This window comes from Chiloscyllium plagiosum, unplaced genomic scaffold (assembly GCF_037043375.1).
Source record: "Chiloscyllium plagiosum isolate Xiang-an unplaced genomic scaffold, Cpla_swu_hap1 HiC_scaffold_34, whole genome shotgun sequence".
NCBI lineage: Eukaryota > Metazoa > Chordata > Chondrichthyes > Orectolobiformes > Hemiscylliidae > Chiloscyllium > Chiloscyllium plagiosum.
Window position 1 is genome coordinate 7,347,177 of NW_028270172.1, and position 13,898 is coordinate 7,361,074.

A 13,898-nucleotide genomic window follows, 5' to 3' on the forward strand; every position below is an offset into this window, starting at 1 on the left:
GGATTCCTGCAACGGTTTCCAGCAGAAGCTTTCTGCAGTAGTTTCCTGTAGCATTTTCCTGCACTGGTTTCCTGCAGCAGTTTCCTGCACCGGTTTCTTGCAGTGGTTTCCTGCAGCATTTTCCTGCAGCAGTTTCCTGCAGAAGTTTCCTGCACCGTATTCCTGCAATGGTTTCCAGCAGACGTTTTCTGCAGTAGTTTCCTGTAGCGTTTTCCTGCACTGGTTTCCTGCAGCAGTTTCCCTCACCGGTTTCCTGCAGCGTTTTCCTGCAGCAATTTCCTGCACCGGTTTCCTGAACCAGTTCCCTGCGCCGGTTCCCTGAAGCAGTTTCCTGCAGCAGGTGCCTGCAGCATTTTCCTGCAGTGATTTCCTGCAACAGTTTCCTGCAGTGGTTTCCTGCAGCAGTTCCCTGCACCGTTTTCCTGCAGCGGTGTCCTGCAGAGCTTTCCTGCAGTGGTTTCCTGCACCCGTTTCCTGCAGCTGTTGCCTGCAGCAGTTTCCTGCAGCAGTTTTCTGCAGCGGTTTCTTGCAGCGGCTTTCTGCAGCGGTTTCCTGCAGTAGTTTTCTGCACCGGTTTACTGAAGCAGTTTACTGCAGTAGTTTCCTGCACTGATTTCCTGCAGCAGTTGCCTGCAGCATTTTCCTACAGCGATTTCCTGCAGCTGTTTCCTGCAGCGGTTTCCTGCAGCGGTTTCCTGCAGTGGATTCCTGCACAGGTTTCCTGCAGCATTTTCCTGCACCGTTTTCCTGCAGCAGTTTTCTGCAGCGGTTTCCTGCAGCAGTTTCCTGCACTGGTTTCCTGCAGCGTTTACCTGCTGCGGTTTCATGCACTGGTTGACTGAAGTGTTTTCCTGCAGCAGTTTCCAGCAGCGGTTTCCTGCAGTGGATTTCTGCACCGGTTTCCTGCAGCAGGTTCCTGCACAGGTTTCCTGCAGCATTTTCCTGCAGCAGTTTCCTGCAGCAGTTTTCTGCAGCAGTTTCCTGCAGCAGTTTCCTGCACTGGATTCCTGCAGCGTTTACCTGCAGCGGTTTCATGCACTGGTTGACTGAAGTGTTTTCCTGCAACAGTTGCCTGCAGCGTTTTCCTGCAGCAGTTTCCTGCACCGGTTTCATGCAGTGTTTTCCTGCAGCGGTCGACTGCAGCGGTTTCCTGCACCGTTTTCCTCCACCGGTTTTCTTCAGCGGTTTACTGCATCGGTTTCCTGCACCAGTTTCCTGCACCGGTTTCCTGAAGCAGTTTCCTGCAGTGTTTTCCTGAAGCAGTTTCCTGCAGTGGTTTCCTGCAGCAGTTTCCTGCACCAGTTTCCTGCAGTGGTTTCCTACACCGGTTTCCTGCATCAGTTTCCTGTAGCGTTTTCCTGCACTGGTTTCCTGCAGAAGTTTCCTGCACCGTTTTCCTCCACCGGTTTCCTTCAGCGGTTTACTGCATCGGTTTCCTGCACCAGTTTCCTGCGCCGGTTTCCTGAAGCAGTTTCCTGCAGTGTTTTCCTGAAGCAGTTTCCTGCAGTGGTTTCCTGCAGCAGTTTCCTGCACCAGTTTCCTGCAGTGGTTTCCTGCACCGGTTTCCTGCATCAGTTTCCTGAAGTGTTTTCCTGCAGCAGTTTCTTGCAGCATACGCCTGCAGCGTTTTTCTGCACCTGTTTCCTGCAGCAGTTTTCTGCTGTGGTGTCCTGCAGCAGTTTCCTGCAGCGTTTCCTGCAGCATTTCCTGCACTGGTTTCCTGAAGCAGTTGCCTGCAGCGTTTTACTGCAGCAGTTTCCTGCACCGGTTTACTGAAGCAGTTTCCTGCAGTAGTTTCTTGCACTGGTTTCCTGCAGCAGTTACCTGCAGCATTTTCCTGCACCGGTTTCCTGCAGCAGTTTCCTGCAGCGTTTTCCTGCAGCGGTTTCCTGCAGTGGATTTCTGCACCGGTTTCCTGCAGCAGGTTCCTGCACAGGTTTCCTGCAGCATTTTCCTGCACCGTTTTCCGGCAGCAGTTTTCTGCAGCAGGTTCCTGCAGCAGTTTCCTGCACTGGTTTCCTGCAGCAGTTTCCCTCACCTGTTTCCTGCAGCAGTTTCCTGCAGCGTTTTCCTGCAGCGGTTTCCTGCAGTGGATTTCTGCACCGGTTTCCTGCAGCAGGTTCCTGCACAGGTTTCCTGCAGCATTTTCCTGCACCGTTTTCCGGCAGCAGTTTTCTGCAGCAGGTTCCTGCAGCAGTTTCCTGCACTGGTTTCCTGCAGCGTTTACCTGCAGCGGTTTCATGCACTGGTTGACTGAAGTGTTTTCCTGCAGCAGTTTCCTGCACCGGTTACCTGCAACTGTTTCCAGCAGCGATTGCCTAAAGCAGTTTCCTGCAGTAGTTTCTTGCACTGGTTTCCTGCAGCAGTTACCTGCAGCATTTTCCTGCACCGGTTTCCTGCAGCAGTTTCCTGCAGCGTTTTCCTGCAGCGGTTTCCTGCAGTGGATTTCTGCACCGGTTTCCTGCAGCAGGTTCCTGCACAGGTTTCCTGCAGCATTTTCCTGCACCGTTTTCCGGCAGCAGTTTTCTGCAGCAGGTTCCTGCAGCAGTTTCCTGCACTGGTTTCCTGCAGCGTTTACCTGCAGCGGTTTCATGCACTGGTTGACTGAAGTGTTTTCCTGCAGCAGTTTCCTTCACCGGTTACCTGCAACTGCTTCCAGCAGCGATTGCCTAAAGCAGTTTCCTGCAGAAGTTTCCTGCACTGGATTCCTGCAACGGTTTCCAGCAGAAGTTTTCTGCCGTAGTTTCCTGTAGCGTTTTCCTGCACTGGTTTCCTGCAGCAGTTTCCCTCACCTGTTTCCTGCAGCATTTTCCTGCAGCAATTTCCTGCACCGGTTTCCTGAACCAGTTCCCTGCGCCGGTTCCCTGAAGCAGTTTCCTGCAGCGGTTTTCTGCAGCGTTTTCCTGCAGCGGTTTCCTGCAGTGGATTTCGGCACCGGTTTCCTGCAGCAGGTTCCTGCACAGGTTTCCTGCAGCATTTTCCTGCAGCAGTTTTCTGCAGCGGTTTCCTGCAGAAGTTTCCTGCACTGGTTTCCTGCAGCGTTTATCCTGCAGCAGTTGCCTGCAGCATTTTCCTCCACTGGTTTCCTGCAGCAGTTTCCTGCACCGGTTTCTTGCAGTGGTTTCCTGCAGCAGTTTCCTGCAGAAGTTTCCTGCACCGTATTCCTGCAACGGTTTCCAGCAGACGTTTTCTGCAGTAGTTTCCTGTAGCGTTTTCCTGCACTAGTTTCCTGCAGCAGTTTCCCTCACCGGTTTCCTGCAGCGTTTTCCTGCAGCAATTTCCTGCACCGGTTTCCTGAACCAGTTCCCTGCGCCGGTTCCCTGAAGCAGTTTCCTGCAGCAGGTGCCTGCAGCATTTTCCTGCAGTGATTTCCTGCAACAGTTTCCTGCAGTGGTTTCCTGCAGCAGTTCCCTGCACCGGTTTCCTGCAGCGGTGTCCTGCAGAGCTTTCCTGCAGTGGTTTCCTGCACCCGTTTCCTGCAGCTGTTGCCTGCAGCAGTTTCCTGCAGCAGTTTTCTGCAGCGGTTTCTTGCAGCGGCTTTCTGCAACGGTTTCCTGCAGTAGTTTTCTGCACCGGTTTCCTGCAGCGGTGTCCTGCAGAGCTTTCCTGCAGTGGTTTCCTGCACCCGTTTCCTGCAGCTGTTGCCTGCAGCAGTTTCCTGCAGCAGTTTTCTGCAGCGGTTTCTTGCAGCGGCTTTCTGCAACGGTTTCCTGCAGTAGTTTTCTGCACCGGTTTACTGAAGCAGTTTACTGCAGTAGTTTCCTGCACTGATTTCCTGCAGCAGTTGCCTGCAGCATTTTCCTACAGCGATTTCCTGCAGCTGTTTCCTGCAGCGGTTTCCTGCAGCGGTTTCCTGCAGTGGATTCCTGCACAGGTTTCCTGCAGCATTTTCCTGCACCGTTTTCCTGCAGCAGTTTTCTGCAGCGGTTTCCTGCAGCAGTTTCCTGCACTGGTTTCCTGCAGCGTTTACCTGCTGCGGTTTCATGCACTGGTTGACTGAAGTGTTTTCCTGCAGCAGTTTCCAGCAGCGGTTTCCTGCAGTGGATTTCTGCACCGGTTTCCTGCAGCAGGTTCCTGCACAGGTTTCCTGCAGCATTTTCCTGCAGCAGTTTCCTGCAGCAGTTTTCTGCAGCAGTTTCCTGCCGCAGTTTCCTGCACTGGATTCCTGCAGCGTTTACCTGCAGCGGTTTCATGCACTGGTTGACTGAAGTGTTTTCCTGCAACAGTTGCCTGCAGCGTTTTCCTGCAGCAGTTTCCTGCACCGGTTTCATGCAGTGTTTTCCTGCAGCGGTCTACTGCAGCGGTTTCCTGCATTGGTTTCCTGCAGCAGTTTCCTGCACCGTTTTCCTCCACCGGGTTTCTTAAGCGGTTTCCTGCAGCGTTTTCCTGCGGGAGTTTCCTGCAGTGGTTTCCTGCACCCGTTTCCTGCAGCAGTTGCCTGCAGCGGTTTACTGAAGCAGTTTACTGCAGTAGTTTCCTGCACTGATTTCCTGCAGCAGTTGCCTGCAGCATTTTCCTGCAGCGATTTCCTGCAGCTGTTTCCAGCAGCGGTTTCCTGCAGCGGTTTCCTGCAGTGGATTTCTGCACCGGTTTCCTGCAGCAGGTTCCTGCACAGGTTTCCTGCAGCATTTTCCTGCACCGTTTTCCTGCAGCAGTTTTCTGCAGCGGTTTCCTGCAGCAGTTTCCTGCACTGGTTTCCTGCAGCGTTTACCTGCTGCGGTTTCATGCACTGGTTGACTGAAGTGTTTTCCTGCAGCAGTTTCCAGCAGCGGTTTCCTGCAGTGGATTTCTGCACTGGTTTCCTGCAGCAGGTTCCTGCACAGGTTTCCTGCAGCATTTTCCTGCAGCAGTTTCCTGCAGCAGTTTCCTGCACTGGATTCCTGCAGCGTTTACCTGCAGCGGTTTCATGCACTGGTTGACTGAAGTGTTTTCCTGCAACAGTTGCCTGCAGCGTTTTCCTGCAGCAGTTTCCTGCACCGGTTTCATGCAGTGTTTTCCTGCAGCGGTCGACTGCATCGGTTTCCTGCACCGTTTTCCTCCACCGGTTTCCTTCAGCGGTTTACTGCATCGGTTCCCTGCACCAGTTTCCTGCGCCGGTTTCCTGAAGCAGTTTCCTGCAGTGTTTTCCTGAAGCAGTTTCCTGCAGTGGTTTCCTGCACCGGTTTCCTGCATCAGTTTCCTGAAGTGTTTTCCTGCAGCAGTTTCTTGCAGCATACGCCTGCAGCGTTTTTCTGCACCTGTTTCCTGCAGCAGTTTTCTGCTGTGGTGTCCTGCAGCAGTTTCCTGCAGCGTTTCCTGCAGCATTTCCTGCACTGGTTTCCTGAAGCAGTTGCCTGCAGCGTTTTACTGCAGCAGTTTCCTGCACCGGTTTACTGAAGCAGTTTCCTGCAGTAGTTTCTTGCACTGGTTTCCTGCAGCAGTTACCTGCAGCATTTTCCTGCACCGGTTTCCTGCAGCAGTTTCCTGCAGCGTTTTACTGCAGCGGTTTCCTGCAGTGGATTTCTGCACCGGTTTCCTGCAGCAGGTTCCTGCACAGGTTTCCTGCAGCATTTTCCTGCACCGTTTTCCGGCAGCAGTTTTCTGCAGCAGGTTCCTGCAGCAGTTTCCTGCACTGGTTTCCTGCAGCGTTTACCTGCAGCGGTTTCATGCACTGGTTGACTGAAGTGTTTTCCTGCAGCAGTTTCCTGCACCGGTTACCTGCAACTGTTTCCAGCAGCGATTGCCTAAAGCAGTTTCCTGCAGAAGTTTCCTGCACTGGATTCCTGCAACGGTTTCCAGCAGAAGTTTTCTGCCGTAGTTTCCTGTAGCGTTTTCCTGCACTGGTTTCCTGCAGCAGTTTCCCTCACCTGTTTCCTGCAGCATTTTCCTGCAGCAATTTCCTGCACCGGTTTCCTGAACCAGTTCCCTGCGCCGGTTCCCTGAAGCAGTTTCCTGCAGCGGTTTTCTGCAGCGTTTTCCTGCAGCGGTTTCCTGCAGTGGATTTCGGCACCGGTTTCCTGCAGCAGGTTCCTGCACAGGTTTCCTGCAGCATTTTCCTGCAGCAGTTTTCTGCAGCGGTTTCCTGCAGCAGTTTCCTGCACTGGTTTCCTGCAGCGTTTATCCTGCAGCAGTTGCCTGCAGCATTTTCCTGCACTGGTTTCCTGCAGCAGTTTCCTGCACCGGTTTCTTGCAGTGGTTTCCTGCAGCAGTTTCCTGCAGAAGTTTCCTGCACCGTATTCCTGCAACGGTTTCCAGCAGACGTTTTCTGCAGTAGTTTCCTGTAGCGTTTTCCTGCACTGGTTTCCTGCAGCAGTTTCCCTCACCGGTTTCCTGCAGCGTTTTCCTGCAGCAATTTCCTGCACCGGTTTCCTGAACCAGTTCCCTGCGCCGGTTCCCTGAAGCAGTTTCCTGCAGCAGGTGCCTGCAGCATTTTCCTGCAGTGATTTCCTGCAACAGTTTCCTGCAGTGGTTTCCTGCAGCAGTTCCCTGCACCGGTTTCCTGCAGCGGTGTCCTGCAGAGCTTTCCTGCAGTGGTTTCCTGCACCCGTTTCCTGCAGCTGTTGCCTGCAGCAGTTTCCTGCAGCAGTTTTCTGCAGCGGTTTCTTGCAGCGGCTTTCTGCAACGGTTTCCTGCAGTAGTTTTCTGCACCGGTTTCCTGCAGCGGTGTCCTGCAGAGCTTTCCTGCAGTGGTTTCCTGCACCCGTTTCCTGCAGCTGTTGCCTGCAGCAGTTTCCTGCAGCAGTTTTCTGCAGCGGTTTCTTGCAGCGGCTTTCTGCAACGGTTTCCTGCAGTAGTTTTCTGCACCGGTTTACTGAAGCAGTTTACTGCAGTAGTTTCCTGCACTGATTTCCTGCAGCAGTTGCCTGCAGCATTTTCCTACAGCGATTTCCTGCAGCTGTTTCCTGCAGCGGTTTCCTGCAGCGGTTTCCTGCAGTGGATTCCTGCACAGGTTTCCTGCAGCATTTTCCTGCACCGTTTTCCTGCAGCAGTTTTCTGCAGCGGTTTCCTGCAGCAGTTTCCTGCACTGGTTTCCTGCAGCGTTTACCTGCTGCGGTTTCATGCACTGGTTGACTGAAGTGTTTTCCTGCAGCAGTTTCCAGCAGCGGTTTCCTGCAGTGGATTTCTGCACCGGTTTCCTGCAGCAGGTTCCTGCACAGGTTTCCTGCAGCATTTTCCTGCAGCAGTTTCCTGCAGCAGTTTTCTGCAGCAGTTTCCTGCCGCAGTTTCCTGCACTGGATTCCTGCAGCGTTTACCTGCAGCGGTTTCATGCACTGGTTGACTGAAGTGTTTTCCTGCAACAGTTGCCTGCAGCGTTTTCCTGCAGCAGTTTCCTGCACCGGTTTCATGCAGTGTTTTCCTGCATCGGTCTACTGCAGCGGTTTCCTGCAGCAGTTTCCTGCACCGTTTTCCTCCACCGGGTTTCTTAAGCGGTTTCCTGCAGCGTTTTCCTGCGGGAGTTTCCTGCAGTGGTTTCCTGCACCCGTTTCCTGCAGCAGTTGCCTGCAGCGGTTTACTGAAGCAGTTTACTGCAGTAGTTTCCTGCACTGATTTCCTGCAGCAGTTGCCTGCAGCATTTTCCTGCAGCGATTTCCTGCAGCTGTTTCCAGCAGCGGTTTCCTGCAGCGGTTTCCTGCAGTGGATTTCTGCACCGGTTTCCTGCAGCAGGTTCCTGCACAGGTTTCCTGCAGCATTTTCCTGCACCGTTTTCCTGCAGCAGTTTTCTGCAGCGGTTTCCTGCAGCAGTTTCCTGCACTGGTTTCCTGCAGCGTTTACCTGCTGCGGTTTCATGCACTGGTTGACTGAAGTGTTTTCCTGCAGCAGTTTCCAGCAGCGGTTTCCTGCAGTGGATTTCTGCACCGGTTTCCTGCAGCAGGTTCCTGCACAGGTTTCCTGCAGAATTTTCCTGCAGCAGTTTCCTGCAGCAGTTTTCTGCAGCAGTTTCCTGCAGCAGTTTCCTGCACTGGATTCCTGCAGCGTTTACCTGCAGCGGTTTCATGCACTGGTTGACTGAAGTGTTTTCCTGCAACAGTTGCCTGCAGCGTTTTCCTGCAGCAGTTTCCTGCACCGGTTTCATGCAGTGTTTTCCTGCAGCGGTCGACTGCAGCGGTTTCCTGCACCGTTTTCCTCCACCGGTTTCCTTCAGCGGTTTACTGCATCGGTTTCCTGCACCAGTTTCCTGCGCCGGTTTCCTGAAGCAGTTTCCTGCAGTGTTTTCCTGAAGCAGTTTCCTGCAGTGGTTTCCTGCAGCAGTTTCCTGCACCAGTTTCCTGCAGTGGTTTCCTGCACCGGTTTCCTGCATCAGTTTCCTGTAGCGTTTTCCTGCACTGGTTTCCTGCAGAAGTTTCCTGCACCGTTTTCCTCCACCGGGTTCCTTCAGCGGTTTACTGCATTGGTTTCCTGCACCAGTTTCCTGCGCCGGTTTCCTGAAGCAGTTTCCTGCAGTGTTTTCCTGAAGCAGTTTCCTGCAGTGGTTTCCTGCAGCGGTTTCCTGCAGCGGTTTCCTACAGTGGTTTCCTGAAGCAGTTTCCTGCACCGGTTTCATGCAGTGTTTTCCTGCAGCGGTCGACTGCAGCGGTTTCCTGCACCGTTTTCCTCCACCGGTTTCCTTCAGCGGTTTACTGCATCGGTTTCCTGCACCAGTTTCCTGCGCCGGTTTCCTGAAGCAGTTTCCTGCAGTGTTTTCCTGAAGCAGTTTCCTGCAGTGGTTTCCTGCAGCAGTTTCCTGCACCAGTTTCCTGCAGTGGTTTCCTGCACCGGTTTCTTGCAGTGGTTTCCTGCAGCATTTTCCTGCAGCAATTTCCTGCAGAAGTATCCTGCACCGGATTCCTGCAACGGTTTCCAGCAGAAGCTTTCTGCAGTAGTTTCCTGTAGCATTTTCCTGCACTGGTTTCCTGCAGCAGTTTCCTGCACCGGTTTCTTGCAGTGGTTTCCTGCAGCATTTTCCTGCAGCAGTTTCCTGCAGAAGTTTCCTGCACCGTATTCCTGCAATGGTTTCCAGCAGACGTTTTCTGCAGTAGTTTCCTGTAGCGTTTTCCTGCACTGGTTTCCTGCAGCAGTTTCCCTCACCGGTTTCCTGCAGCGTTTTCCTGCAGCAATTTCCTGCACCGGTTTCCTGAACCAGTTCCCTGCGCCGGTTCCCTGAAGCAGTTTCCTGCAGCAGGTGCCTGCAGCATTTTCCTGCAGTGATTTCCTGCAACAGTTTCCTGCAGTGGTTTCCTGCAGCAGTTCCCTGCACCGTTTTCCTGCAGCGGTGTCCTGCAGAGCTTTCCTGCAGTGGTTTCCTGCACCCGTTTCCTGCAGCTGTTGCCTGCAGCAGTTTCCTGCAGCAGTTTTCTGCAGCGGTTTCTTGCAGCGGCTTTCTGCAGCGGTTTCCTGCAGTAGTTTTCTGCACCGGTTTACTGAATCAGTTTACTGCAGTAGTTTCCTGCACTGATTTCCTGCAGCAGTTGCCTGCAGCATTTTCCTACAGCGATTTCCTGCAGCTGTTTCCTGCAGCGGTTTCCTGCAGCGGTTTCCTGCAGTGGATTCCTGCACAGGTTTCCTGCAGCATTTTCCTGCACCGTTTTCCTGCAGCAGTTTTCTGCAGCGGTTTCCTGCAGCAGTTTCCTGCACTGGTTTCCTGCAGCGTTTACCTGCTGCGGTTTCATGCACAGGTTGACTGAAGTGTTTTCCTGCAGCAGTTTCCAGCAGCGGTTTCCTGCAGTGGATTTCTGCACCGGTTTCCTGCAGCAGGTTCCTGCACAGGTTTCCTGCAGCATTTTCCTGCAGCAGTTTCCTGCAGCAGTTTTCTGCAGCAGTTTCCTGCAGCAGTTTCCTGCACTGGATTCCTGCAGCGTTTACCTGCAGCGGTTTCATGCACTGGTTGACTGAAGTGTTTTCCTGCAACAGTTGCCTGCAGCGTTTTCCTGCAGCAGTTTCCTGCACCGGTTTCATGCAGTGTTTTCCTGCAGCGGTCGACTGCAGCGGTTTCCTGCACCGTTTTCCTCCACCGGTTTCCTTCAGCGGTTTACTGCATCGGTTTCCTGCACCAGTTTCCTGCACCGGTTTCCTGAAGCAGTTTCCTGCAGTGTTTTCCTGAAGCAGTTTCCTGCAGTGGTTTCCTGCAGCAGTTTCCTGCACCAGTTTCCTGCAGTGGTTTCCTGCACCGGTTTCCTGCATCAGTTTCCTGTAGCGTTTTCCTGCACTGGTTTCCTGCAGAAGTTTCCTGCACCGTTTTCCTCCACCGGTTTCCTTCAGCGGTTTACTGCATCGGTTTCCTGCACCAGTTTCCTGCGCCGGTTTCCTGAAGCAGTTTCCTGCAGTGTTTTCCTGAAGCAGTTTCCTGCAGTGGTTTCCTGCAGCAGTTTCCTGCACCAGTTTCCTGCAGTGGTTTCCTGCACCGGTTTCCTGCATCAGTTTCCTGAAGTGTTTTCCTGCAGCAGTTTCTTGCAGCATACGCCTGCAGCGTTTTTCTGCACCTGTTTCCTGCAGCAGTTTTCTGCTGTGGTGTCCTGCAGCAGTTTCCTGCAGCGTTTCCTGCAGCATTTCCTGCACTGGTTTCCTGAAGCAGTTGCCTGCAGCGTTTTACTGCAGCAGTTTCCTGCACCGGTTTACTGAAGCAGTTTCCTGCAGTAGTTTCTTGCACTGGTTTCCTGCAGCAGTTACCTGCAGCATTTTCCTGCACCGGTTTCCTGCAGCAGTTTCCTGCAGCGTTTTCCTGCAGCGGTTTCCTGCAGTGGATTTCTGCACCGGTTTCCTGCAGCAGGTTCCTGCACAGGTTTCCTGCAGCATTTTCCTGCACCGTTTTCCGGCAGCAGTTTTCTGCAGCAGGTTCCTGCAGCAGTTTCCTGCACTGGTTTCCTGCAGCGTTTACCTGCAGCGGTTTCATGCACTGGTTGACTGAAGTGTTTTCCTGCAGCAGTTTCCTGCACCGGTTACCTGCAACTGTTTCCAGCAGCGATTGCCTAAAGCAGTTTCCTGCAGAAGTTTCCTGCACTGGATTCCTGCAACGGTTTCCAGCAGAAGTTTTCTGCCGTAGTTTCCTGTAGCGTTTTCCTGCACTGGTTTCCTGCAGCAGTTTCCCTCACCTGTTTCCTGCAGCAGTTTCCTGCAGCGTTTTCCTGCAGCGGTTTCCTGCAGTGGATTTCTGCACCGGTTTCCTGCAGCAGGTTCCTGCACAGGTTTCCTGCAGCATTTTCCTGCACCGTTTTCCGGCAGCAGTTTTCTGCAGCAGGTTCCTGCAGCAGTTTCCTGCACTGGTTTCCTGCAGCGTTTACCTGCAGCGGTTTCATGCACTGGTTGACTGAAGTGTTTTCCTGCAGCAGTTTCCTGCACCGGTTACCTGCAACTGTTTCCAGCAGCGATTGCCTAAAGCAATTTCCTGCAGTAGTTTCTTGCACTGGTTTCCTGCAGCAGTTACCTGCAGCATTTTCCTGCACCGGTTTCCTGCAGCAGTTTCCTGCAGCGTTTTCCTGCAGCGGTTTCCTGCAGTGGATTTCTGCACCGGTTTCCTGCAGCAGGTTCCTGCACAGGTTTCCTGCAGCATTTTCCTGCACCGTTTTCCGGCAGCAGTTTTCTGCAGCAGGTTCCTGCAGCAGTTTCCTGCACTGGTTTCCTGCAGCGTTTACCTGCAGCGGTTTCATGCACTGGTTGACTGAAGTGTTTTCCTGCAGCAGTTTCCTGCACCGGTTACCTGCAACTGTTTCCAGCAGCGATTGCCTAAAGCAGTTTCCTGCAGAAGTTTCCTGCACTGGATTCCTGCAACGGTTTCCAGCAGAAGTTTTCTGCCGTAGTTTCCTGTAGCGTTTTCCTGCACTGGTTTCCTGCAGCAGTTTCCCTCACCTGTTTCCTGCAGCATTTTCCTGCAGCAATTTCCTGCACCGGTTTCCTGAACCAGTTCCCTGCGCCGGTTCCCTGAAGCAGTTTCCTGCAGCGGTTTTCTGCAGCGTTTTCCTGCAGCGGTTTCCTGCAGTGGATTTCGGCACCGGTTTCCTGCAGCAGGTTCCTGCACAGGTTTCCTGCAGCATTTTCCTGCAGCAGTTTTCTGCAGCGGTTTCCTGCAGCAGTTTCCTGCACTGGTTTCCTGCAGCGTTTATCCTGCAGCAGTTGCCTGCAGCATTTTCCTGCACTGGTTTCCTGCAGCAGTTTCCTGCACCGGTTTCTTGCAGTGGTTTCCTGCAGCAGTTTCCTGCAGAAGTTTCCTGCACCGTATTCCTGCAACGGTTTCCAGCAGACGTTTTCTGCAGTAGTTTCCTGTAGCGTTTTCCTGCACTGGTTTCCTGCAGCAGTTTCCCTCACCGGTTTCCTGCAGCGTTTTCCTGCAGCAATTTCCTGCACCGGTTTCCTGAACCAGTTCCCCGCGCCGGTTCCCTGAAGCAGTTTCCTGCAGCAGGTGCCTGCAGCATTTTCCTGCAGTGATTTCCTGCAACAGTTTCCTGCAGTGGTTTCCTGCAGCAGTTCCCTGCACCGGTTTCCTGCAGCGGTGTCCTGCAGAGCTTTCCTGCAGTGGTTTCCTGCACCCGTTTCCTGCAGCTGTTGCCTGCAGCAGTTTCCTGCAGCAGTTTTCTGCAGCGGTTTCTTGCAGCGGCTTTCTGCAACGGTTTCCTGCAGTAGTTTTCTGCACCGGTTTCCTGCAGCGGTGTCCTGCAGAGCTTTCCTGCAGTGGTTTCCTGCACCCGTTTCCTGCAGCTGTTGCCTGCAGCAGTTTCCTGCAGCAGTTTTCTGCAGCGGTTTCTTGCAGCGGCTTTCTGCAACGGTTTCCTGCAGTAGTTTTCTGCACCGGTTTCCTGCAGCGGTGTCCTGCAGAGCTTTCCTGCAGTGGTTTCCTGCACCCGTTTCCTGCAGCTGTTGCCTGCAGCAGTTTCCTGCAGCAGTTTTCTGCAGCGGTTTCTTGCAGCGGCTTTCTGCAACGGTTTCCTGCAGTAGTTTTCTGCACCGGTTTACTGAAGCAGTTTACTGCAGTAGTTTCCTGCACTGATTTCCTGCAGCAGTTGCCTGCAGCATTTTCCTACAGCGATTTCCTGCAGCTGTTTCCTGCAGCGGTTTCCTGCAGTGGTTTCCTGCAGTGGATTCCTGCACAGGTTTCCTGCAGCATTTTCCTGCAGCAGTTTTCTGCAGCGGTTTCCTGCAGCAGTTTCCTGCACTGGTTTCCTGCAGCGTTTACCTGCTGCGGTTTCATGCACTGGTTGACTGAAGTGTTTTCCTGCAGCAGTTTCCAGCAGCGGTTTCCTGCAGTGGATTTCTGCACCGGTTTCCTGCAGCAGGTTCCTGCACAGGTTTCCTGCAGCATTTTCCTGCAGCAGTTTCCTGCAGCAGTTTTCTGCAGCAGTTTCCTGCCGCAGTTTCCTGCACTGGATTCCTGCAGCGTTTACCTGCAGCGGTTTCATGCACTGGTTGACTGAAGTGTTTTCCTGCAACAGTTGCCTGCAGCGTTTTCCTGCAGCAGTTTCCTGCACCGGTTTCATGCAGTGTTTTCCTGCAGTGGATTTCTGCACCGGTTTCCTGCAGCAGGTTCCTGCACAGGTTTCCTGCAGCATTTTCCTGCACCGTTTTCCGGCAGCAGTTTTCTGCAGCAGGTTCCTGCAGCAGTTTCCTGCACTGGTTTCCTGCAGCGTTTACCTGCAGCGGTTTCATGCACTGGTTGACTGAAGTGTTTTCCTGCAGCAGTTTCCTGCACCGGTTACCTGCAACTGTTTCCAGCAGCGATTGCCTAAAGCAGTTTCCTGCAGAAGTTTCCTGCACTGGATTCCTGCAACGGTTTCCAGCAGAAGTTTTCTGCCGTAGTTTCCTGTAGCGTTTTCCTGCACTGGTTTCCTGCAGCAGTTTCCCTCACCTGTTTCCTGCAGCATTTTCCTGCAGCAATTTCCTGCACCGGTTTCCTGAACCAGTTCCCTGCGCCGGTTCCCTGAAGCAGTTTCCTGCAGCGGTTTTCTGCAGCGTTT